Here is a 26,373-nt window from a genome sequence, read left to right on the forward strand (position 1 = left end):
AAGACGATACAGAATGCAACATGCATGCGAAATTTTATCACTTTGATTTGAATAATGTTGGATTTCTGGGATGTGGATTTTTTATCAAATGTTTTCGAAACTTAGCACGTCAGTTATCAATTTAATTTTAACTTACGACTTGTAGTTTCGTTTAATCTGTCTTGAGATTCCTCTGCTTTTTAGACATGATTTGTCTATCCCTAAAGTTTAAATTAGTATAAAAGAAACACAGAAACATGTTAGAAAGGTAGAGTATATGATTTGACTGAGAAATTATTGCTGTCTTTCTGTTATTAGGCTGGCTTCACCAGTGGCCGGTCGCTAAAGACGGCTGAATAGTAGGAGTTCGACCCGAATTCGATCCCAGGTACACGGGCTGGCTACATGGTTGACTTTCGTAGATTTTTCCTTGTGTAACGTAAATATGATCTACTTTCCTTCGAACGCTTTCTACAAAATCATTCTTCTTTTTAGGAAGATAACTCCTGTGTGCCTTATGATAACCCCTATATTTCCCCTTGTGAATTTTGCCATATTCAAATAACCTAACTTTACCATTCTTCTCCTTAACTTCAGCTGTCAATTAGGAATTAATAATGTATTCTATCTACAGCTTTAACTACTTATGTGTTAGTTACTCTGACTGAAGCTTATTGAATTTTCGATAAATGAAAGCTTATTTAAAGATTTAAAATTAATTAAAAAGTTCATTCTGAAACATTATTGAGTACTAAAAGACGTGAATACTAGGTTTACTGGAATGCATTTTCGAATGCTGAATTCGTATGCCCAGCAAATCATGCTCTCGTAGTTTTGTATATGTAACCTTAGATCAGAACACTGCTTGAAACAATCCTCCGAAGTCCATAAGCCAAGAAGTAAAAACCGAAATGCTTTTGTTCAGGGAGTTCCAAAATTAAAGCGTTGAAAGTACGTAGAATAAAATGAACCAAATAATCCAAAATGCATGTTTTTAGGAATGAGAAAGACGATAATAAGAGGAAGTGAAGCATAACATAATCATATGCCGAATTGGTATCCAAGTTTTGGCAGTTATGATAATATTAACGGCACTAATGTTATTAATGACACCAATTTTTTAATGACATCAACAACGCAAAATTAAGATAATTCTGATAGTGCTTAGTGCTCATTTAAAAATAATTTCTATTTCGGTAAGAGTGTTATAATCTCAGCCCTTAGAACGAATAGCTAGAGACGTTTTATTATCGAGTGAGCAAACCTCGCTAGAAGGTTGAGGATATATAACGGAAAATTCCCAACTATACAGATAGTTGTAGGATTTTGATAGCAGTTATCTTGTATTTTGGCTTTGCTAGTTAATAACGTTTACACCGTAAAAGGTTTAATAGAGTTTATAAATAAATTCAAATTGTTTTTTCTAAAATTTTATCATGGTTTCTTTTGGTGTAAAGTCATTATTCCCCAGTGTTCCAATGGGGAAGCTCAAATGTCTAAAAATTGGACTTCCAGATTTTTCATTTCTTATTTATCGAAATTAAAGAGTTAATTTCTCTTAGTTCTTTCTTGAAACAAACAACAGGTCTCTAATTAAAGGGTTACCTTGATCCTTCTATCCAGTTCACTTTCGAAGATGAGACATCCAAGTTCTTTCCGTTCCTCGACTTCTTAGTCACACGAAATGCATCAAATTTCACTACTACTATATACCGTAAAGCTTTACCTGTCTGCTTTCACTACACTTCAGATCCTGACATCCGGCTAAACAGAAGTTAGCTTTCTTTCATTCTTTCGTTTTCCGAATACTCTAAGTTTGTTCCTCCAGATCGGCACTAGAATTAAACTGCTTAAATCACTTACTTAAAACTTAAAAACAGAGGCTTTTCACCCAGCAGTATTGAATAAGTAGTTAAAAAATTCTTATTTCAACACAATAAAAAGCACTCTCTCATTTTAGGAGATTATAAGAATTCTGTAATCATTTCTTTCTTTGAATCTATTAGCTATAAAATTGCACGCATTTTGCAAAAGTTTAACTGTCGTGTTGTCTTAATTTCTATCAATAAAATTCGTAGTCCTTTACTCAAAGATACCATGCTGGATAAATATACAGTATTCGTTGCCAGTGTAATTTAATATACATGGTAAAACTATAAACGTCTTAGAACTTCGCACCAAAAAACATGATACATATGTTAGGAAAAAAGAAACATATAAATCCTCTATTGCCAATAGTCAAAAGGTCACATTTTCCATTTTTCTGCAACCAAAATTATTCAAAAATGATCTTCTGCTTACGAGTTAAATTATCTAGATGTTTTTCGCATTCATAAAAGTCTTTCAATTCAGTCAATGATCCAAATTCCAATCCGAAAAACCCTAATCGGTTAAGGAAATGGTTTCTTTTTTGTTTTTATTTTCATCAATACATGGCGCCAGAATGTGTGTTTTCGTTTTTAATGGAACTTTCTGGAATTGTATTGTTTATTGTTTTCACTGGTAGAGCGTGAGCACAGGGTTGTCTTTTGTTATTTTCCATTCCTGCATCTGAAAGAGTAGGTTCTGATTCTCTGTTCAGTAGTCTTCAAAACTAGCATTGCAAATTTATGAAAATTTCTGCTGATTCCTGTTGTCTGAATTTACAGTATAGCAGTTCTTTTATATTAAAATAATTCCTTCTAGGGCATGAATATTATTAAATTTCATATTTAAATATTATTATTTACTGTAAATACAGTTAAATTACCGTACATCTGCGAGTCTGTAAATAGCAGTGCCTTTAGTTTATACTATTTATGTAACATACAGTACAGTTACTGACAAAGTTTTAGTTATTATTTACTTTCTGTTTGAACACTGAATCATTAAAATTTCATTATAGCGATAATTTGTTCTATTTAATCACGGTGTAAGAATATACTCTTATTTGTACAGATAGTGCAAAAGTGTAAGTGAACATTTCCATCGTCTTATTACAGCTGGTTGTAACGTCACACTGCACCCAAACGCTCACTTTCTTCTTAATAAAGGGTTTTCTACGCATGCGTGAGAGATAGATTTAATGCTAAATCATGTTAAAATACAAGGTTTGAAAATCGTTCTCTCGCCATGGAAACCATGATTATGTAACTAGATGATAAATAAGAATCAAATATCAGCTTGACGTTTTATCTCAAAATTGTTGCCTTAGATTTTCAGCAATTTTAATACTTAATGTTCAGGGTATTACGGAAAATATTTGGTGCTACTTTGGTAGACGGTTGCACGGATTTTTGGCGATTTACGTTGGCGCAATTTTTGGCGCGATTTCTACAAACGTCAGCCATCTTGAAAAACGCTGTTTTTACGCATAGTAAAGTATTCGAAACTTAAAAAAAAAAATAAATGTCGTTAGAAATAATGGATTAATTTTTTTGTTGAAAATGTCGTTTTTTAAGATGGCAGGCAAGTGTAAATAAATACATTTACTATGAGTATAAAATACTAAAGTAAGGTTATTATTACTTTCATATAGCAAAGAAGAGAATAAAAACACCGCTATAAAAACATTGTGCCAACGTTTAATTAGATTAAAATATTACTGAAATTGAATATCGAAATAAAAAACATCATCCAACATTTAAAAGAATTAGAATATTATTAAATTTAAATACGTTATATAGAATATTATATATATATATATATATTATATAGAATAAATACATTTACTACGAGTATAAAATACTAAAGAAAGGTTAAATTATTACTTTCATATAGCATAGAAATAGAATAAAAATACCACTATAAAAACATTGCGCCAACGTTTAATTGGATTAAAATATTACGTAAATTGAATATCGAATTAAAAACCATCATACTAACGTTTAAAAGAATTAAAATATTACTTAAATTAAATGCTTTAAAATAAGTAAATAAGAACGCTTCGTACACTAGAGCTAAAATGACAGCAATTAGTTTATTGTCGGTAAAAAAGGAGAAATGTCTAATAATTTTCTTACCGTTACAGCGGTTATTTCTTCCAACATGACCACAATATCATATACGGCTGTCTCAGAATCGGCTCTTCTAACGGTCTTCATCTGTGATCTACATTTTCGCACTTCATTGAAGAAACAATTAGCGACGTTTCCTCCATAAATTTAAAATAAATTTCCTCTGACCCTTGTAAGAACTTATAAATAAATCTTTGATTAGGAAAGCCAGGCTGGCGAAAATAAGGTCTCAAAGGACAATTTTTTGATTCCGAAACCAAAAATTCTTGGTACTTATCAAAAACAACATTCATCTTTGAAGGAGACATTTTTGAAGGAATTCGAAGATATGAATTAAATTTTAAAATGGCGCGGTAATGCACAAATTTTCAGCAACCTATCAGGGAGCTGATTACAGCTCATTAATGCACAAATATTCTATAACCAATCAGAGAGCTGATTACATCACACCTAGAATTAAAATTATTTAAATAATCATACATAATAAAATCATTTTAAAAAAGAAATGCAAAATTAAATTGTATTTTAATATTTAACAGCCATAAATAATGTTTAAAACATTAGATTAAATTTATAGATATTAAAACAAATTACTTTTAAAGTAAGGTGACGTCATTGATTACATCATCCACAGCATAAAATTTCATAAAATATGATAAAGAATAAAATTTTTATTTCAAATAAAAATGCAAAATTAAATTGATTTTTAATATTTTGAAGCCATAAATAATATTTAAAACACGGAATTTATGCATAATAACACGCATTATTTTTTAAATAAAATGTCAACAAAGTATCGGTTACCATAAATAACTTATCCAGCAATGGGTTTACCATAAGTCGTATTACTCGCCAAAAGAAAAATTGCCAAAAACTCGCCAAAATCCGTGCAACCGTCTACCAAAGGAGCACCAAATATTTTTCTTATTAGTTTGAAATTAATATATATCATAATATTTCGATAAGATATATTATAATATCAGATTAGTGAGTTTTGAAGCTTTGAAAATTCTCAAGTCTTGAAAACTTCATTAATACCGTAGTTATAGGTTATATTTATAGTTCTTTTACCAATTTTTACTTCCTTGTACAAAGTAAAAAGGAATTACTGTAATCACGAAAAGTTTCGAGCAGCATATTTCAACGAAAATATCCATTTTGACCACTATCAAATGCAATTTAACGATGCTTTTGCGTGACATTTACGTAAGGACAGAATAAAAGACTCTTTTCCTCCAAAAAAATTATAAAACTGCTTTAAAATGAATTCTGAAAAGAATTTTTCTTGGCGTCTGTGCGTACATACGTATGAGTGTACGTACGTATCTCGCATAACTCAAAAAACGAGTAACCTCAGAACGTTGAAATTTTGTATATAGGACTGCTATAACAGGTAGATGTGCACCTCGTCTTTTGGTTGCAATCGGCCACACCAAACGTATATAAATATATTTATATCTTCTATATATCCAATCTGTTACCCGGCTCCGTGATCTTAGTTTCATTACTCTTATATGTTTGTAAATTGTGCATTTTTTGCTTTAAAAATGATTGAATTATGCTGTTTTTATCTTTCGGTTAAGGTTTTTATGCCTTTAAGAAATCTGCAAGCAATATTTGTAGAATTATCAACAATTTAAAAGCTGTTTAAGTGCGGTTAAGCCTAATTTTTGAATAACATGGCGGACATGCTTGTTTTCAAACAGCAGAATAGTAGATTTGTTGCCAATCTAGAGAGACTAAGCTTCTCAACAACAAAGATAACGCCTTCATTTATTACTGCGAATTTAGTTATGCTTAATCCTTTCTGGATTTTTTTCGAGGAAATAAGTTTTTTAAGATTTACTTCGTAATTTTTAATACAGATATTTTGAGTTTTTATGTGTTTTTGCCTCGTCGCGAAGTGAGAACTAAATTAATTGAATGAGAAATACTGAATCGTCAGTGAGAAACTGTTTCTGTTTGTTTTGTTTGCTTAATTTCTTTTATACATCGTTCTAGACTTATTACAGTATTTGAATAGAACATGTGGCAACGATTAGATAATTTTTCAAAGTTTTGTGCATTATGCGTTATAATATGAACGAAATATAACGCTGTTAGTGAATCTAGCGCTAGAGTGTTGCTATGGTAAACTAATATAATGGATTTTAAAGAGTGCATTTATTCTATCGTGATTTATGTGCTAGCGACGAAGTAGATTTAATTCAATCCAATAAGTTTAAATGAAATGCAAGAAAAATGAGTATAATTTAACATTCCGTACAAGGAAGTCATATGGTGAATACATCAGATTTTTAAAAAAAATTCTCATAATTTTGTTTCAATAGCAGCTTCTAGCCGTTTATAAGTCGTTAGACACTGCTAAGGCTGGAAGTACCCTTTTCATTATGTAGGTACCTCTTCCTTATAGGTGGGCCACCGTTGTCTCCTGTGAAGGGAGTGACAAATTAGATCCATGCCTTCTTCGGTACTCGAACTCGGGCCCATCGATACGGCAGTTAGCGGTTAGAGTCACTAACCACATACCCATCTCGGCAGCAACTTCTCTTCTTTTTTCCTAGAATAAAAAATATTTTATTTGGAAATAAGTAAGAAATATAAAGAAGAACGTATTGCAATCAAGCTACCAAATATCTTTTGAATAATTGCAAATACAGTGGATCCTCACTTTGCGACCATAAATCGTTCCAGAAACTTGCTCGCACTTGTATGTCAAAACTATGCACTTGTCTATAAAAATAATGGAGACTCTAATGATCCGTTCTACAACCCCAAAAAATTCATAGAAAATTATTAATATAAAAATATCTGGTATAAATATATAAAACTAATGAACTTTTTTTTTTGAAAATGTTCTTCATTAGTTCAATCATTGCTATCCGTTAGCTCTCTGAAACCTCCTTTTCGTCAGGAATGATTTTAACAAGGAACGTTTCCACTGGCAGTTGTTTTTGTCTGTTTAAGGATTTTAATCAAACCTACCATTCCACATCGTTGAACAAATTTATCTCTCGAACTGCTACAGTTTTCTTAAAGCGGTGCTTTGCTTCAAACATTTACACTCCATTTCCCCATTTTACACATATCTTTAAACGTTCTTTTGAATCATGGATTGTTTCTTGTTATTGTCATCCTCCTCGTATGAGATCTCCATAGCCCCTTGCTGTTGCTGGAGACGATAATTTACCAGTTCTTCGGTGGTTAGCTTCTGGTCATGTCACTCCACCATCTATTGAATGTCATCATCACAGAATATCTTCTCTTGACTGTTGTCTAAAATGTCGTTCTGTAAATGTGCTCTTCGTAAAACTTACAGAAGTAAAGGCCTAAATGTTAGTATGAGGCGAAAACAGCTTTTTGTAGTGTTAACTGTTCAGTAAACAGAGTTATCTTTGAATTTAGCTTTACACGAGAGAAAGCGCATTTCTCGTACGTAATATCATCTCAAAAATAGCTTTCTTTTAGAATTTAAGTGTTAAAATATTTTCTGAGTGATAGAAACATAAAATGCTTATTACGTTTTCATATATTCTTGCGAATATCTTTATTTAATCATGAACATTTAGCCGTTTGCATTAAAATTTCAGTAGCAAAGTAACTTATTGAATTTAAGTGTTAAAATATTTTCTAAGTGATAAAAACATAAAATGCTTATTACGTTTTCATATATTCTTGCGAATATCTTTATTTAATCATGAACATTTAGCCGTTTATATTAAAATTTCAGTAGCAAAATAACTTATTGATGCCAATGAATACAAGGAGAGATATCTCCTGATAAAATATTCTGGAACTTATATCTATGGAAAAGATTATATTACACTGTCGTTTAGTCCCATAACCTTACCACGGGATATATCGACAAGTGTGGCTCCTTTCTGAGTAAACCTCTTGCACTCATGTCAAGAAAATCAGTCAGACCACAGTTTTTTTCGAACAGAAATTGGAGTTTCCTTTGAAGACTCCATTCCAAACTTTACTAAGTGCTCAGAGACACTTAATAACACAAATTGTAACACTACATCTTTGTCACTGTTGTTGCCATGGAAGTCGTTAGAAGCTCTGCTAGAAAATAGAAGATCGGTGGTTCAATGGTTTTCATCTTGCCGACGGCTTAGTTAACTTTTCATGTTCCCTGGCTTCGAAAAACTTTTTAATCTTCATAAACTTCCATGTTTAAGTAAAGAAAAAAAAAACAAATTTTACTACAGGCAGTAATTTTTATCAATAAATAATTATACAGTGAAAGTACACATTCAAAAGAAATATTGGTAACAATAAAGAGAAATTAAAAAAAAAAAACATTATTTAGAGGCCTAACTATTGCATTAGTTACAATGTAACATTGCAGATAACTCATTTGAAGTACTGAATGCTTCTTTTAAATTCTTTTCAAAGTTCCTGTTAAAGTTAATTCCTTTTTCAGCTATGGTAATTACTAAACCTAAAAGAAGGAAACTCTTTATGTGTAAATAGTTTGTTAACTTCTAATAATATTACCGAAGTAAAATGACTGGCATTTCCGTACAGAAAATGAAGCCGCTTGCACTAAACATTTAACACACAATAACTAAGCACGTTAGAAAAGCATGCCTTTACACAAAAATAGGGAGAAAAAGACACTTTAGCATTACCAGCATAACTACTTTCGTAATGATTATTGCTCAATGTGCCGTTTACATTTCTATTTCCCCATATCAGCTCAAAAATCGTTATGTCTGATGTAAGATATTTAACGCTACACAAGGGAATCAAGGATTATTTAACGTTATTGTTCTCAAAGATAATTAAATATTACGATCAAAGTAATTGCTACTATCTTTTTATCTGCTTGATCTGACTTCTTTTTGGGAGGGAGATGCGGTCGCGGTTAACTGTGTTATTTATTACAATTAAGAAATTGGATAGCCTTTCAGCATACTGACACACGAATGTACAATAATACCACTCGTATTTAACCCTTAATTATATTTACTAAGCTTGTTTCAGTGACAGCTGAGAGTAATTAGGAAGAAAAAGAATGACATACCTTAGTGAGTTAACTATTATTAATCCTGCATCATAGAGATATTTTTTTAATTTTTAACCGAAATATCACTAATGAAGTTAAAAGTTTCATTGCAAGATTTCTAAGATCTCACTGCGAACCCGAAAAGCTCCAACTATCCATGTCATAATAATAAAGAAACATTACTAATACTCAAGTACTTTAGATATTATATTTAAAATATTGGAAGATTAAGAATACTCGAATAATCGAAGTCCAGTAAGCATGTATTTGCTTTCTGTATTTGGAGTTATCCAACTTGTTTTATATCTTCTCTATCTCAAAATCTTTCTTTCTTTTTTATGGCTGTTGTTATTGCTTATTCTGGATCTTTCTAATGCAGCTACGGTCTTCAGTAATTATCTGAATGAAGCAAACTTTCCACGGTAACGCATCTATGAATGCTCTCCATGTTGCCTCCTGTACTGCTTTCTTTGGCATTACCGAAACTCTTCGCTTCCGGCATTAGAAGGTTCAAAACTACTTACTGAACTTTTAAACATTTTGCGAGAGTTCCTGTCTGTGGTACAAGTTGAAATTTTCAGCGAAATGTATGCTAATTAAATATTTTGTGTTTTCTATTAATAATATTGCGTTTAGTGCTAAAAATAAGGGAATATATCTTTCAAAAACCTAACAAAGGAGCTGAAGTAAAAGCACTTGAATATCCGAAGTTACAAATGGTAGCATGACTTGTTTTTCTTACTTAAAATCCAGAAAGCCTCTGGAGAAAAAGGTCTCTGGGGATAGAAATAAAGAGAAAGCTATACAAACAAAATTATATGCTATAAAGTACAAATACATGGTACCAAAGACAGGAGCTCTTGCAAAATATTTAAAAGTTCAGTGAGTAGTTTTGAACCTTCTAATGCCGGAAACGAAGAGTACCGGTAATGCCAAAGAAAGCAGTACAGGAGGCAACGTGGAGAGCATTCATAGGTGCGTTACCATGGAAAGTACACGATGGGTTAGAGGCAAATCCAAATAGAAAGCGATGGGCCAAAAGACGACCATGCTCGGTGGTCAAGCGAAAGGTAGCAACTGCCTTATCTATGGGATGATGGGGCAGCTTGTTAAACTGAGTAATCAACTTTTTGCTCGAAATCCTGTCATCTGGAGAAAATTCTCTAACGTACAAAAAAGAATACAGGTAAGTAAGTGATATTGCTAGATCCAGTTATTAGGATATGAGTATGTCTTTTTTGCAATAGTATGGCATGTATGGCTTATAAAAAATTCTGAAATGAGAAGGAATTCACAGATGTGTAATTTTCTTATAACACTCCGAGAGGCGACTTGTAAACTGAACTGCGCCTGTATAACCTGTTTCTTTGCAATTTGAGGTAGTAGGCAGGAAAGCAGTATTAACTTTACTGAATTGTAAATTTTATGCATGCTATTACTAATTGAATAAGTAGCGTATGGGCAGGACAATAATTAAAATTAATGACCTATGATAATCTAAGATATTTTCTGAAATGCTTTCCAGACTATGGCAATTTTGTTGATAGAGTAAAAAAATCTTATTAATTTCATGAGAATGGATTATTTTCATTGCACATTAGAATGAAAGTCCTTTTTCGTAAGCAATCATTTAGTTCATTCAAGATGCTTCACTCTGGTAAGAATTTGGCATCAATTTTTAATTTACTACCTGATAAATTACCGAATTAAAACTTAGCATACATCCTGTCTGTGACAATACAATGTGTGAAACGACTTTTTCAAAATTTGATTTCGACTTTTGTTTATTTAATGTTGAATCGATTTTTGCACACATTTTCGTTTAACGAACTAGCTAAAGACTAACTTTACTATTAGGACCATGGAAGCAATCTTTTAAAGGAAGTTTGTATGAAAGTCTTAACTTAATTTCTGGTTTTTCGGTGTATTTTTCGGCAACTGCTCGATTTTATAGATTATTTTAATAGGATTTTCAGAAGTGAAAGGTTAATTTTTCTTTGTTAAAAAGCAATTTTTCAACTGAATAATTTAGTTGAAAATGTGCTCAGTGGTTTTATAAAATAAGCTTTTATTTACAACTTGCGCAGTGATTAATGAACTAAAAGAAATAATATACAGTTTTGTGGAAACAAAAGTTTAAATAACCTTTCTGCCTTTCTGCGCATTACTTTATCCCGTGAGCCTTTAGGCTAATTTATTACATTTCATTTAATTCAGCATTACGTATTTAAGTTAAACCAGAAGTGTTGGCTTGTGTAAACCTACGTTGTGTGATTGTTTCTCCTTCGGGTCCAAATAAAAGAGTGTTATACATCCTTCTTCTGACTTTTATTTTGTTTCAAAAATATAGATAATTCTTCTAGAGTCTTTTAAAAATCGACATTGTATGCATCCTAAGAATACAAGACTTTACATCCTTATAAAATAGCATTAAGTCTACAGGAAATTCATCGGGATCAAAATGTCCGTTCGTTATATATGAGAGTGTGTTATAAGCAGTACATAACGCTGATTAATTATAGCAACTTACAATACTTTTCTGAAGATAGTAAAGGGGAGGGGGTTAGTACGTCATTTCGAGACAAAGTAAAGCAAACCGGTGCTTAAATACAGACACAAGTGTTAAGTAAAAATAAAATGATGCCAAACATGGCAGTCGAAACACATCCATCAACACATCCGCTTGCAGCTGCAATCGTTATGACGTCAAGAACGGTCAGTGGGGTATAGGGGAAAGTACCAGCGGATGAAAAAAGCGAAGGTCATATGTTTCTCTTTAAAACTTCGAACGTTATATCACCGATTAATTTGAACAATCGATTCTTCGAATCGATTTGTCGATATTTCCCTAGCGCAGGTTTGTTTTTTGCACCTGTCCAACTTTGGAAATGGCTTTCGTCTCTTGAAAATTGTTTTTCCTACAATCGCATATGGAAATGCGCCATCGATTGTGAAAACGTCAATGAAATGTGAAAGTTTAACGCTATTGGCATAGTCTTTAGGATGTTAGTTTGCTAAAATGTCAGCGTATTATTGTCATTTAAGGAGGAACAAATGATGTATTCAATACTGAATAAATTATAAGCAAAAGTTTCGTTCTTAGATTTGGCCAAGTTACAAGTTGGGCATGTGATGTGAAATCAATGCATGTCATGTAGTTCTTCGATAGGCTATTAACTGCACTAGATTAATTTAATTGCAAACTTTCTGATTTTTCATCCCAAACTAGGAAATATAGAGGTTTATATAAGCTGGTTAAATAACTTTTAGTTTCTGTTTAATTTCTAGATTTCAACATTCAAAACACCCGAAACTGTAAATGACCCAAGAAGTATATTGTTTAGATTTTCTTAGTGATGCTTTTATTCTGAAGTAATAAAATAGATTAAAAAATTTAAAATATCATAATCGAAAGAAAACGGTATCTCACTTTTGGAAGAAAAAGTAGTTTGCAGTAAATTTCAACCGAAGTAAACTTTTTCAGGTTTGCCAAGTGAATAAAATGGTCGACAATGGTATTTTGATCTGGGAGCTAATCCCAGGAATGTACTGGCTGCATGTGTGGCTTCTTGATTTTCTGCATGTATATCATAAATTTGAGTTATTTTTCTTTTTCCTTAAAAGTTCCTTCATGAATACATCACACACCAGATGCAGATAACTGTCGTGTGCTTTGCTGTCTTCAATTAGGCAAAGGAACAAAGTGAAGAAAATGTGTAAATTAGAAATGTTTAATATTTTTATCACATACTATTATTATACTGCACCAAATTTCAAAGATATATGGTAAATATCTTGAAATATCTCAGCTAGCTTTATTAGAATAATTCGCCAACACTTACACCTTGTAAGAACTTTTAAGCGTTATTTAAAACACTTACTTGAGAGAATTACCAATTGTTGAATATTTTATGAGACATTTTGGAACGCAGAAAAATATCGCTTGATGTAGACAGAATAGTAGTAGAATGAAATAATAGAATAAGCTTGGACTTATTCACAAAACTAATCAAAACGAGCTCGTTTTCGTAAGACGAAGGGGATGAAAACTCTGAGACTTTGTTCTGCCAAAACGCGTAAGTCTTTCATGAGCGCTTGAAGAAGTGGAATCTTTGGATGTAAGTTCACTTTAACCAAGGTCAGTAGGAAAACAAGATTTAGTTCTTTCTACAGATGGAGTTAAATGACGTCACTTTGGATAAATTAAGATATAAATGAAGTAGAGAATAGTTGCTTATGAGCAGACTAGGAGTCAAGGTTTCTGGTTGAGAAGGTTAAGTCGAAGAATTCGAATGGGGAAGAGCAATCTAGATAGTAACCTTGATTTTATCACTGTCATAGTATCTTTCAATGGCTCAACTAAAATTATGCCATGAGCATTTTCACGAGTTGCGATATTAAAAGAGCGCCTTCTATACTGTCTTTTTCAGAATATTAGCAACCGCAATTAAGAGAAAATTTCGACATCATTTCAATGATGATAAATCATAAGACTTATTAAGCTTACTTATGAAATAGAAAATTATTCTTTTTAAAATCTTGGTGATGAAGCTTAAAATAGACACATGCAGGCAAATTAAAATTCAGCGAAAATAAATTTGTTGTAGTATAAAGTAACTTAACGTAAATTGCCAATGTTTACAAAACCTGCAAACTTTGGAAATTTTGCACAAAATTAAAAACATTGTCAGGTAGCATGATGTATTTTACACTGAGTGTATTTTGAAAAACCATGTTTCGAAGCATAATAATGTTTTAAATAAATTTTACTTTAAAACTTAAAAATATCATTAACGGAAAAATTCCCTTTGAATTTAAAATATCGATTAAATTTTTAATCGATTAATCAGTTATGAGATTTAAGCAAAAAGCAAAAAGAAAAACAAACTTCTAGGAATGTCTGTTTAGCAGTCATAGAAAGATTGCTACAGATTTTGTAAGATAACAATTTCATGTTTTAAACATTATGCGGCATATATTTAACTCTTTTAAGTGTCCCATTAATTAACTGTGTTATTTTATGCGTTAAGGATAATTCTAGAAATACTGACGATTAACATCATTTCTCCTGTGATGATTTACCACTTTCTGAAAAATATATCTTTCAGCATTATATATTAAGTATTTTCTAAAAAATTGTTTTGCGTGTGTTCATAGCAACCATTAATCTTTTTTTTTTTTTTTTTTTTTTTTTTTTTTTATTTTCACTGTAAGACTAAACATTATAATTTTCCATTTTTATGGTACCGTCAAATAATATTATCTTATTTTCTTCATCGTAAATACGCTTAATGAAAATTTCACATTCGTTTCAGCCTCCTTTTAAATCACCCCATCAGTGGCGAGGGGTCAAGGCTGCATCATGCTGTTAATTCGACCCGTGTTTGAACACAGGTGACCGAATTGTCTGCATGATTGATTTCCTCCCTTTTCTCATGTCTAACATGAATACGGATCAACTTTTCTTCCACACTTTCCATAAATGCATCTCTTTTGTTATGCATGTAGCCTTGCCTTATCTGCATTTTCAAGTAACCTAACTTAACCTCTGAATTTTTTTTCTGTCCAATGCTTTAAGAATTTATCTAGTCTAAGTGATAGTAAGCAATTGCACATGAAGAAAATAAAAAAAAAATCTTTCTAAGATGATTTGAAAACTCAAACTTCATTTTATTTAAAGTTGATAATTAAAATTAAAATGATGGGTTAATCGACTTTAGAGAAGCATTATAATATTTTTTCATACATTGATTTTACAACATTCTGCCTTTAGGCTTATTTCATAAAATGTATGCTAGATTTGAAATTGCTTATTTCATAAAATGTATGCTAGACTGAAAAGATCATAATTTAAGTTAAAAATACAGGGTGTCCCTTAATCCCGTGAAGAAATTTAACAGCTTGTTTTGGGGGAATGAAACGGTTTACTCCTTTGGTTTATACTTTCACAAGTATGGTTTAACGTTTTGTGACAAATGATTCAAGTTACAGAACCTCGATATGGGCACCACTGGTTTTTCTAATTGACGGTCCTACAACTGTGGGCAAATGTAATTAATCAATGTAACGGGATCTACACTCCAGCTGTTATCGTTTGTGCATGGAAGAAAGCTGGTCCTAACGTTTTTTCTTGCAGCATCTCACACCAAATATTTTATTTCAGAGTTTTCAGCTTCAACCCCTTTAAGACATGAAGACTTTGGAATCACAAATGCTCACACTGTATATTAAACCAAAACAAATTGTTAGGAATAGTTTTGATATAATTATAATAATACCATAAAAATTTACAGCACTACTTCTTACAAGGTGCTCATAGTAACACGGTAAAGTTGTACATTTCATATAATCGCGACCACACATCTAGAAATGCTCGTTATATATGTAATCCGATCGGTTGTTTCATTCACAATTTCACTTTTAGCAACATTTTCTTTAGAAAATTATATTATAAAAGTTCAAGGAAAATATAAAAATAAAAAGATCATAATTTGAAACAAAAAGATAATTGAAAACAATGGGAAATCAAGAAGTTGCAAAAACTTCCTAATTTCTGCAGTTTCCTTGAAACAAACTTTTCACTTTTCTTCAAACAACATAATAAATTTTTGTCTCATAACAGTGTAAATAGGTTTACAGAGACTTTTTTTTTTAATTAATGTTGACAACTTCTAACTGAATAAATCTAGAATATCTGGCAATAATAGAACTCGTTTGAAGACGCAAAATTTAGTTGCATGTCCAAGAGAACTAACAATGATTTGCACTAGATATTTTAATTCTTTCATACAAAATTTTAATGTTTTGATGCGAAACTCGAAATCGTCTCCTGCTAAATAATATACAGGGTGTCTAGAAGTCCCTGAACAATTTACTCTATTATCACGGACACCCTGTAAGAGTAGTTCTGTAAATCCCTGTGGTGTTATTACCCGTGTATCAAAGGTTTTTCAGAACAATTTGTTTTGGTTTAATATACACATAATATCCGGACTTTGGGATCCGAAAATCCCCATGTCACAAGAGAGTTGAAGCGGGACTGCCCGGAAATGAATGTTTCGGAAAACGAAAGCAGCCAGGATTTACCTAGATACATTGATTAATTAGATTTACCCACAGTTGGAGGATCGTCAACCAGAGGTCATGTCTAACAAGATGGCACGCAACCACAGTGTGCACTCGTCACAAAACGTCGAATCTTACTTGTGAAAGTGAAACCAGTACCAAAGTTATAAATTGTTCCATTTGCAAACAATATATAGTTCCAGTTGTTCAGGGATTTTATGGACACTCCGCATAACACGTTTCTTTGAAGCAACGCATGTTTAATATCCTCCTTAAATAAAAATCTTGAGGAATGAATAGAGAATTTGAATAATAAAAGAGAATTAAAAAATTGCATATGCATTCTTATTTAACTTAATCAAAAAGAGTAACGTGTGAAAAACAGTGAAGGTATTTCGTAAAGAAATAAGAGCAGAACAAAACTCGGAGTAGCAGTCTAATGACTTCAGCTAATCTGAGAATATAAAATATTAATCTCTTTAAAAAGAGAGCATCTTAATTCATGAAAGTTATCTTAATCCTGTGGAATCGAATCTATCAGTTCGATGCATAAGATTTTCTCATAGCAATCGATAGTTATTTCTTCATATATGATAAATTCTATTCAACGTTTATTTTTTAATCAACCGAAATAAAATAAAATGTTCCCATTTGTTTCGGTATTTTTTCCTTCCCGGAAAACACTTCACAAAAAAGAAATAAACACTTGCTTCGAAAAATATTATTAAACATTAGGTGGTGTAAGTAGTTGAAATAGTTTCATGAAACTGCAGTATTTAATTAATTACACTTTGATTTTAATTCTAGCAATTGTACAGCTCAGTTCATATGATTTCGTTTAAAGTACCATTATTTGATTAAATGTTTATTTTAAATGGTTAGAAAAGTCGCAGATTCTACCTTATTTCACTGTAAAGTAAAAAATGAAAAATCAAATTTTGTCTTTTTTGTGAAAAGCATAAATCACTTTAAAATATACAATTGCAAGTTATTTTCACTTTGTTTTCCGCACGCCTTCGCGGGGTATATGGAAACACGCTTGATAGCGTTCGGGTGGTCCGAAATTCAAATCCAGGCGAAGGCATTGCATATTTTTCACGCTCCTGTATAAATATAATATATCGATAGCATAGATACATGCATAGATACTGCATAGATACAGTACGTAATATTCCTTATTTTATATGCGGCATAAATATACACTACAGTAATAACATAGTTACATATAATACTAATTTATAAACATTTAATGCAAATGTTTTTATATTATATGCAAATACATTAAAAAGATATGACTAATTTTTAACAAAGAATTCTGTTACTAAAAGAGACTTAACAAAAACTCATTTAGCACGGAAAACAATTTTTCAGTAAGTTTCAAACTAAAGTAAACTGTTACAGTACTAAGTAAATACACTGGCTATATACGCTACTAAATACGTTAATACAAACTGACTGACAGAAATACAAACTGACTGACTGAAATAAAACTGTTAATACAAACTGACTGACAGTACACTGACAGAGTAGATAAAAGTTTTTTTTTTTTTTTTCTATTTTAAATCCGGAAACCAAAATCTGTCGCTCTTTTCGAGGAAAATCAAAAACCATTCTCAAGAAGATTCATTTTATGTCACGTTGCACACAATGTTCTTCTTAACAACACGACAACAGCATTGACCATTTGACAACTGATTTTGATACAAGTTTGTTAACAACAATAACATACCAGAATTTAAACTGCGTAATTTTTAAATTACTTTTTAAAATAAGGAAATATTTTATCACAGATACCCGTAGATTTTAAACAATCGCTAATATTGAACAATAGTTAATTGTACTATGTGAAAATGAATGAGAGTTTTCTACGTTACTAATGATGCGTTCATGAAGGATTTTCTAAGGAAACTTTTAAAGAGAACATAGCTTGTATTCACACACCCCGGGAAAAAAAGGCCGGAAAATGTGTCAGATACGTCTTCTTGGTACTTTCTTCCAAGTAAGTGGTAAAATCTTAAAACAAAAAGAATAAGTATGTCCTTTAGAAAAATACCAGTAATATTTATATTTGTTTTGAATCTATAAAAAGGTCTCGATGACAGAATAAATAACCTTACCATTCTTCACGAATAATAAATTTTCATTTTCCGACTTTATATCGTGTTTTGCATTTCAGATGACGCACTTAAAATCGTTGTGTTAGGACTATTTAAAATTTTAAACGTTTTCTTCTGTTGCTGAGCTTGATATAAATTTACCCTGTTTACCTCTAAATTTTCATTTATAACTGAATCTATTCAAAAGTGGCTTATTATATTTACTTTATTATGTTATCCATGACGACGATATTTCAGCTTATAAGTTTATTCTTATATGCATTTAGGGTATTATTATTTCACCAGTCTCTGCGTACTGTCAACACAAAATCACAATTTTTACCTCCATCCAATCATGCGTAGGTATGGGATGTAATGTTTTCGGTACAAAAATTTGATAGTGAGTTTTTAATAAATAAGTACAAATTGGGGTCTCCCCTAAACGTTTTGACTATTTATACAATGATGTCTGTCTGTGTGTATGTAAATAAGGATTGCGTCTGCGATAACTCTTATGTAAAAAATATCCATTTTTTGTATTTAAGCTTTCTGCATTCATATAAAGAATTGATTAGATTTTGGTTAAAATTTGACAACCAGTAGTGGTACTTTACTTGAAACTCATAATAATTTTAATTTAAAACTATATTAAAGTAGAATCAAAAAGGTTTCAAATTTAGTACTCAAGACTTTTATATCAATGGGAACAATATATTAGATTTTGGGTAAAATGGATAAAACGGAAGCGATAATTTGTTTGAAGCTTTAAGCATAATTTTCGTAAAAAAATATATTATGACAAAATCCCCAAAACTTCTCATATATTCATTCATGATGCATGTATAATCATGTTTGAGAACAATATATGAGATTCTGATTATACATGCTAAACCGGAAGTGGTACTTCTTTCGGAGTACTTGATAGATTTTTGTGGAAAAATGCAGAATCGCTATAACAAAAGTACAATCTAAGATAATGCAGCACATATCAAGGTTACTTCTGTTATATCTATACTTAATATTTATTTATATCAAGCAATAGAAAAGAATAATTTTTGAAACAGCGTTTCATATGCAGAATATGAAAGCAACTGTAATGCGATTATGTTACCCAAACATGCATTTGTTATTCGTTTCATTCTTAATGATGACGAGGCACAAGAGCAAATAGTGAATTCAAAAACACCTATTGCTTTACTTCTTACTGATTTCGGAGCGCACGATAGTCATTATTTAGCTGTGGTTCGAAAAGCTAACGAGTATTGTTTACTGATATCTAAATATCGCAGCAATATAAGTACAGGTCAAAATGAATTTAAATTTATTGATACTATAAAAATAACTCAGAAAGTAATTAAACTGCGGTATTCGTTTCAAAATATTTATCTTAAATATATTATAAACATTGAATTTTTTAAAATTAAAAAGCAATGAATTTATATGTTAATCCACTGACGAATAAAATACAATTTTTAACGGAAAAAGGCATTAATATTTGATTATATTGGTGTAAATTTAGAGAACCAATTTTTACACTTGGCCAATTGCACCTAATAAAATATAATCGAAAACTGTGTATTACAGACCTTTCTATTTATTGGGGCAATAAAGTAGATTTCGTTTACTAAAGATCAACCAAGAAGTGATTCTTCACTTAAAGCACGTTGCTATTTAGAACGTAGAATTGGAAGGAGCTCATGCGCTGAACACATCAGATTTTTGAATTGTAATTTTATAATCTTAGATATATAATTTAATTTGCATATAACCAATTAGCGTAAAAACAAAATAATTCAATAAATCTATTGAAAATTGTCTATTAAAACTCACTTTCAAATAAAACATATTCGAATTATAAAAATAGCAAGTAATAATTCAAACGGAAATACAGTAATCATTAATCAATCGCTGATATCTTTGTAAAAAAGTTCCAATAATGCTAACAATCACTTATAAAAGATAACTTCAAGGTGTTTTTTTTTTGGAAGGTTATTTGTTCATTTCAACTTTTCAAACGAATGAAGATATTTATTCAGAGCTCAAACATTTTCAGTCATGCAAAAGTATTTAAAATTCAGTAAGAAATATTTCGTTTTTAGTCGCAGCAGAAAAAAAAGAAAAAGAAAAGAAAAAAACCAATAGCTTAAAACCCAACTGGGGTTTTCTACATCTTTTTAAGACTGTATTTTGTTGCCAAGGTAACTAAAACTGTTTATTTGACTTTTGTCTTGCATTAGTCATTTCCTTACATTGTACAAACTTCATTAACCTTAATAAGCATAAAAATATTTTTTACTGCTTTACTTCCATTTGGAAATAGAACTTCCATGAAAAATCAAGGTGTATTTTGTTCTCTTCATGGAAGACAAAAATCAGCTTGTTTGTGTGCAAAATTAGAAGTATATAATAAATTAAATTTGCTTTCATATTATTTGATTTGCTTGCTGATAGGTAAGGGAACCTGGCTTATAGTGAATCTCCGAATATAACGAATAAACCTTTTGCAAATAAAGAAGCCGGATGTAACACCTGATATAAGGAAGAAAAAACCAATCTTTTTAATCTGGCGAACTGAGAGATGTATTAAAATCGGATATAACGAACTTTATGGATATCTTCGACTGAAACATTTTTTGAACTTTTTCCAAATTTTTCCAGAATTTCTGCAAATTTTTACAGAAGTTTTATAAACCCTTAACATTACCCATGTTTATTATTCGTTAGAAGGCAAGATGATTATGAAACATCAGCTCCAAGATTGCCTTTCTATCGATAGCTATGATGTCAACAAATTGTATGAAATATAATTCCACATTCGACATTCTGATCCAGGTACATCATTACTGCAGATATAAATGTTTTTTTTTTTATTTTTTTCCATAAAATTGTTACTTAAAGTTCAGATCAACAGCATGTGATTTTAAGAATAACATTTCAATATTGGTGCTAAGAATAAGTCTTTAGGGCATCAACATGCGCTGTGGTATCATTTAAGATTCCAGTATGCACTGTATGGTGAACAGACATCCGATTTTCTCACGAATCATGAAGTATTTGTAGTTCTTCAGATACTTAGTTTGGAAATGCTATAGCTTTTTTCTGTGTTACTTACATAAAATGCAGAATTTTTAGACTGTTCAAGGTTTTTACTTCATAGATAACTCCAAGACTCTTTTTATCGTTAACTTTACTCATGGGATTTAATAATCATTTTTAATCACGAAATGTTCCTAATTGCAAGCCTGAAGGAAATGTGTGAAATCGTTATTATTATTTCTATTGTGTGTACCATTTTTGCTTTAATTGGATTTTTACTATATTTTCTGATTGCCAATTCAGCAGAAGCTACTTAAGAGAAACAGATTTCTTTTGCAAAAGGCTTAACGTAGAATATTACACATAAATTCTAAAATATTGTGGAGTATATACTGTTAAATAATGAAAAACTTGTATTTATGCAAGTTTGACTGTTCGCATTGTAGAAAACTGTAGCAGCTAAAACCACCAAATTTTGAACAAGCGGATTATTCCACAGAAACATATGCATATCAAAGCGGTAATTTTGAATTTTGAATTAGTATTTTAATTATATCGTATTTTGTACGAATGTAATGAATTTTCGACTAAAAATTCAGTGATTTGAAAGCTTTGTTCGGTCACTCATCAAAGCGGTAGATATTTATGTTTCAAATCTATTCAGAAAATTCGGCGATAGGAAACAAGTATGTTGCCATTCAGTAAAACATGAGAAATTTGTCTTCCTAATGTAATAAAAGGACTCAGGGATTTAAAAGAAATATCTTTCCATAGTCAATAAGATATGTTTATCTTCCAAGAACCAGTTTGTCAAAGAAACGTAAGATGTTTAATTTTCTTTCCAAATTTATTCTGTTGCCGTATAATGAACAAATTAACCAGTTTAAAAGCAATAAACTCAAATTCGTTTCAGTTCTTGTTAATTGATAGGTGAAGTCAGAACGTTATATTAAGTGAATTCTTTAAAATCATTATCTATATTTTTTTCTTTTTCATAACTAGTTTAGGCGGCTGGCCGGACAAGTGGCTAGTCTAATAAACAATCATTGTTGTCGTATAATGAATGGCAAAAACTGAGTGCAATGTCATATTTTAACTTTAACGAAATCTTAAAATAATATCGGAGATTTCTACATTAGCACATCTTAGAATGAGTTTTCGGTACTTACGCAAAAGAATAAGAGAAAGAGACCAAGTCCTTTAAATAAGTTCTGTATTAAAATAATTTGATAGAGCTATGTTAACGTACATGTCTCTAAATATTAGTTAGGAACATAGTCAGAATACAAGTTAGGAATTAGTTGGGAATATACTATTACCATAGTTGTCTATGAATATCCAAGGTGACTTGGAGCGATCGGTGTTTCTGGTCACAGCTGTGGTTTTTTTTTTTTTTTTTCTTCTAAATATTCTGTTTCCTTGGTTACTTTGAAAAGCTCTGCTTAAGAAACTTCTAGAAAGAGTTAAATTCTTGGAAATTAGTCAATAATATAAAAAAATTCAATTAAGTACTCCATACTTTATGCCGTCGACCGTGAAAGTTGGCTATTATCGAACCATGAACATTGGCCGAGATTTCTATTATTTTGTTAAGCCCTTCTATTTTGCCTGAAGGTCACTTTAGAACGCTTTGAATGCAAACTTCTCGCAATTTAATTTTTCATGTAAGTACTCTTTTATCGGCCACATATAATTGTTAATGTCTCGCAGTTAACAGATGTTAATTCTGTCGACCCGTAGATGAACCGGAGTGCAGTCACACATGTTGCATCGTCCATTGTTTATCCGTTTTCAAGTTAAGTACCACATCATATTCATTAGTCCAAGCGATATATTTCAAACCTCAATGACAAAATATGCTATAAATTGCTTAATAATTAAAGTCAGAGAGGGAATCTTCAATAATCTAACAAGATGAGACTAAGTGACAATTTATAAGTGAAAAAATAACTAATCGAAATTAAAATCGAAATTCTTGTGAATCCATGTAATTTTATAATTGATATAAGGAGAAAATGATATAACTACTAGGTTATTAACGTTATTTCTAACAGCAGAATGCTTTTTTGTTAGCAAATTGAAGTATTTTAAAGGCTTTATTATTAAACATGGGATAAAATCCACTGTTAATGGCAAATGATTTCAAATAACTGAATTTATTAGAAAATATGAGAAGCAAAAATATAATGCAAATGCCCTATGCAAGTAACCACCAATAACTATAAATAATTATTACTGGCTACTTGAATTTTAAATATTTATAGTGTCTAATCGGTGGAGTTTTATTTGGAATCTACGCCAAAATAATTTTGCCGTTTTATCTAATTTTAAATTTGACATTTGCATCTATGGTTTTGAATAGTGTATATTTTATCTTTTTGTCACTTTGTAGCATGTTGTTACTGCTAACTGCTTACTAATAAAAGGTTTACGTGAAAACCTTCTTTCTAGTAATTAAGGAACATAACTTTCAGAGATTTGAACTTGATCTGAAGTTAAGTTTTGTTAAACTAAGATTTAATTGTAGTCACATTAGATTTCTGAAAACAGGAGATGGGAAAAATGAGCAATGCCCTCCCCGGGACTCGAACCACGGACCTCTCGAATACGCGCCGAGTGTGCTGACCACTACACCACGAAGGCAGGAGAAATGCCTTATATAATTATTCTGAAATTAGGATCAGAAAATATTTCTACTTCTAATTTAGTTTTCTCTAGAAGTATTCATGCCTCAATTCTACATGGAAATGTTGAATATTCAGTTTTTGTACAGATCATAAACTAGTTTAATGTCCAGGGGTAAGAACGTGGTTCCAAACTGAATTCTACTTTACAAAGATGTGTTATTACGAAATTGAATTAAGATCATAAAATAATTAGTTTTCTAATGTTATTTTCTGCATAAACATTTAAAGAATACCTATGCTTGAATTTATTCGTTTTGATGCAAATTATAGAATTATTGTTTTGTATACGTATATACTATCGCTTCATTGCCCCTCATTTCAATGCGTTTTGAAGTTATTGCAGTTTTTAAAGAAGTGGGAATGAGAGGTAATGGCATAATAATCCAGTTTATCTGTTCAGTTTTTGTTAACTTCACATCTTCACTTCATGTTCCTATATACCATTCTGCTAAAGCATAAACTATATTTAAAATTTTATTATTATATTCATATTATGTCAAACAATAGTCTATAAAAATGTCTAAATATTTGGTTACTAAATCTTTTGACTTAGTTTATAAAATTATTAGACGCAGGGCAGGCGATAATTAACAGTAAATAATATTAAGTAAGCATAAATAATAAAAAATATTAAATGAGTAATTAAAATTGAACGCGAAGCATAAAAAATAATTTCCATAAGTGATAAAAAGTATACGTAAAGTAATAAAATGAATATTCCAAACATTGAAAAAAGTAGTGAAACAAATGGAAAGTAGTAAAGAAACGGTAACAATACTTGATACTAAAGTGGGAAAATGTAATCATCTTGACTACTATTCTTCGCAGTCAGATATTCCTTTATTTCGGCTGCTGGCTGCAGTTAAAGCTACCTTGACCAGTAGAATATAGAGCATAATACCACTTCTTGAAAGTGACTGCATTTTGACATGAATTCTTTTTTTCCCAATCGCTGAAGTTTTCTCACGTTTGACGTTTCGCAAGGAAAATCAAGCATACATTTAATACCTAGTATCACTATCAAACTCGCAACTACTAAACTGATATATGAATAAACAAGACTTTTTCGCTAATATTACATTTCAGTTTCCTGAGGAAGTAATCTTATTTGGAGATCCAGTTGGAATTATGATTTCTTCTAAAGAGTGAATAGCATTAGAGGTAGGCTAAGACTAAATTTAAACAAAAACGAGTTGTTATTCCTTAAATTTTCACAAAGGAATATTATAAAATTTCCTGCGTTTTAAAATTATTTGACTCATGAAAACTTCTCTTTCCAGACCATTACAGCATTTCTACAAACTTCATGCATTTAATATTGTTAATTCTTGCATTGTTTCACATATTTCCATTAATATTACACGGAAATTAAGACTATTAATAACTGCAAAATTTTCTCAACTAAAAAGAGAAATCGTAAATCTCTCTTTATAAATTAAACAATTGAAATGCTTAGTCTTATATAAAAAAGATATGTTTAATTTTAGACAGAATGAACATCGAGCTTAGTAGAAAACTGTGCCTCTAGCACATACCCTTATGCCCAGAACTATGTTCTGTTACTTTAAAATAGGAACTTCATTCCGTTTAGCGTGCTTCGATTCATAAAACATTAGCGAATGAATTCGGACTAATTAAGGCCTAAAACGATATATAAAAACAAATCTGGTATGTGCACCACATGACTTCCTTGTACGGAATATTAAATTATACCCATTTTTTTTTTTTTTTTTTCCATTTCATTTAAACGTATTGGACTGAGTTAAATCTACCTCGTCGATAGTGAATAAACCACAATAGAATAAATGCACACTTTAAAATTCGCTATATTTGTTTACCATAGCACACTCTGGCCCTAGTTTCACTTAACAGAGTTACATTTCATTCATTTTTTAATGTATAAGTCTATGTCTATGTCTTATCACTTAGTAAGAGGCAATCGACCATTAACGGCCTTTACCAATATATGATACTTGATTTTTAAATACCTGATGAATCGAGTAAGTTGTATCCAATAATATGGAAGAACTTGTACACATGCTGTGCTAGAACTCAGAGATTACTAGCGACTGAGGCTTCTGTGCCGCTGTCCGTAGAATAAGTAAACTTTGAACAAATGAGGTGCTCGTGTGGCGCCATCTATTAGTAGGGATCAAAAGCATTTTAGTTGACTGGAGCTCTGGTTGCGCCATCTCTTGCAGGATGTTTTGTAAGGTTTTTTTCAAAATTTTATAAAAATTATTCTTCTGATAAGCAATAATTGGTAAGTAAAATAATGAAAAACACAATTCGCAGTACATTGAAACGTTTCACAAGAGTAAAAACTATTTACACACAAAGTCTACCTGCTTTGGCGGGAATAAAGTCCATAGCGTTTTGTAATTTGATAAGTAAATCAATAAGTAAAGAAAATAAAGTAAAATCTTGTCTAAATAAGAGGAAAGCGAAAATATATACATTACCACTGACTATAATGGTGAATAGTGGGGGCTTCTTGCGGC

At 31.0% G+C, this 26,373-nt stretch overlaps 1 long non-coding RNA gene across 1 annotated transcript; it reads right to left on the reverse strand.

Moving 5' to 3' along the window:
* Positions 1-6,193: 6,193 nt before the first annotated feature.
* Positions 6,194-25,959, reverse strand: LOC146995427 (uncharacterized). The gene is made up of 2 exons (XR_015043218.1): positions 25,861-25,959; positions 6,194-6,534 (listed from the first exon to the last, which is right to left on the reverse strand). It is a non-coding gene; the product is annotated as an uncharacterized LOC146995427 (long non-coding RNA).
* Positions 25,960-26,373: the final 414 nt, after the last annotated feature.

Source organism: Stegodyphus dumicola, chromosome 9 (genome assembly GCF_044657685.1).
Source record: "Stegodyphus dumicola isolate Sdum_Otavi_A_Nest chromosome 9, ASM4465768v1".
In the NCBI taxonomy this organism is placed as follows: domain Eukaryota; kingdom Metazoa; phylum Arthropoda; class Arachnida; order Araneae; family Eresidae; genus Stegodyphus; species Stegodyphus dumicola.